The sequence below is a fragment of the Anopheles cruzii genome, chromosome 2 (assembly GCF_943734635.1).
Source record: "Anopheles cruzii chromosome 2, idAnoCruzAS_RS32_06, whole genome shotgun sequence".
NCBI classification, from domain to species: Eukaryota; Metazoa; Arthropoda; class Insecta; order Diptera; family Culicidae; genus Anopheles; species Anopheles cruzii.
In genome coordinates this window covers 26,386,975-26,389,084 of record NC_069144.1, presented here as the reverse complement: position 1 = coordinate 26,389,084, position 2,110 = coordinate 26,386,975, and positions in this window count along the sequence as shown.

Here is a 2,110-nt window from a genome sequence, read left to right as displayed (position 1 = left end):
ACCAACCTGGTGAAGGCGGCGGTGGCGGCGGTGGCGAACGCCCTGCACTCGCGCCCGGTACGTGATTAGTCTCAATTGAAGCGAGGAATTCTGTGCTGCGCGCCGACTAGAGCCGGTCATGGGGGGCACTCCTGCTCCCGCTCCTGTTTGCCTTTGATTATCCCCGGCAGCGTATCCGGTTCGGGAGCACCGGATCAATCTGGCACCGGGCTGTGGAGGCAAGGTCGTAGAAAAATAAAATTAAATATTTGTTGTCGACGGGGGGACGCACTGGCGCGTCTTTTTTTCCACTGTCAATATTGTGTGTGGGCCAACAAATTAAGGTTTCGACGGGCTTTAAAGGGCGCCCTGCAGGGACATAAATCATTCGGTCCTCCGCTCAAAGGTACCCGGTTGAGGTCGGGACATTTGCAACGATTTGCTCAGGTACGCAACCCGAAATTGGACAAATTCCAAATCCCAGACCTGTTCCAAGAATCATTTCGTCAAGTTCCTCAGTCGGGGGCAGCCCAAGCCGAAGGCCTCGCACAAAACGAAAAGGAGTCGTTCCGAAAATACTACCTCGTCGAGGAGACAAAACATAAAACATGGAATTGAGTTGGGGCGGGTTTAAGTCTCCTCAAAGCGGGACCTCGTTTCAAGTTTGCCTTCGAGACCGGCGGGTCCCTGAAATTTGCAAAACCCGGCGAATGAAACAATTTATCAACTAAACCAAGTTACGGCCCGTGGTCAGCCCAGAAAGCCTACCGGCACAGAGGCTACTGGACGACGGACCTTTTTTCTTATTCCTGGTCCCCGTATTACTGTGCACAGTAAGGGGAAAGTCAGCCGTAATTCGGAAGAAATCACCCTGCCGCATGCGGGTTGTGTCCTTGCCCGAAGGATTTTCCATCAAAATCTTCGCCCGTTGCCCGTTCGGGCCCCAAAGGTACCCCCGTCCGTCGTCCGTCTCGCCCGTTATTTATGACCATAAACTTTCTGACAGCTCGTAACGCAAGTAAATATATCATGGACAGCGAGGGGTCAGCTCGCTCCCGGACACATCCTCCTGTGGAGCGAAGGACCGGACCGCGGGGGAAGCCTTCAATCAAATCGCCGTACACACGTCATCACCGATGGTGTCCGATGAGCTGTCAGATGTCCGCAAAACGTCGCCGGCATCGGTAGAAGGAAAAGATTGCGTACTCGTACTCCCGAGTCCCGCTATTCCCGAGAGGGAACGCGACGCGCGTCTGTGCGTGTTCGGTTCGGTTGGTTGATGATTTGCAACTTTCCGTGTTTTATGTTGTTGCCGTCTTGTTTTCGGCCCAATTTTCCTTGGACTCGCTTTTTTTTCTAGACGGGGACAGCCCACGGCCGGTCCGGCCTATCTGTGGTTACGATCGATGGACACAATTTTACTGCCGCCTAATTTTCGGCCACGCTCTGAGGGGAGGACGAGAAAAGCGAAAAAAAGATCGTATCATTGTCGGAACATTAGCCGAAAAAAAGGATATCATCTCGGTTGGGGCTGTTTCCTGGGTGGAGCGGAGAAATGGATTAATTTTTGCGTACAATGGTGGATGCTTCAATCCGTGGAACTGTTCAGCGTTGGGTGTACCGGAAAGCTCTGTGAATTTGTAATGGAAAAATGAAGTGGAATTGGGAAATGTTTGAATGGAATCCAAGTGGGATCTTTCCACAGTTTTCTGGGTTCCTGGAGTTCCTGCATTTTCATGTGATTCTTTTTAAGATACTACAGTCGGAAAGAAATGGAATTAAGGATAGTCAACCTTCCGGTAAACCCAACCGGTGCTTTGGAAGGCTTTCGCACCCTCCAGTCGAGCCGGGTGACCAGCGCAATTCGAGCCAGTTCGGCGCTGATGTTTGATCGATCAAGATTCGAAGTCGATTTCTGGGTTTCTTTCGCCTTCATCCGCCTCCGCGGAGTACACGCGATCGAGGCGCGGATACATTAACGGCCTAGCGGCTAGCACAGTCGTCCTCGTGTCAGAATGGAGTACAGCTTTGACAGCTACTTAAGGCGCCGTGGACCCCGAGTGCCGCTGATAACAAGCGTGTCTAACAAGGCGAGATACAATTGCTCATCGAACACGCGAACGGCGCGACG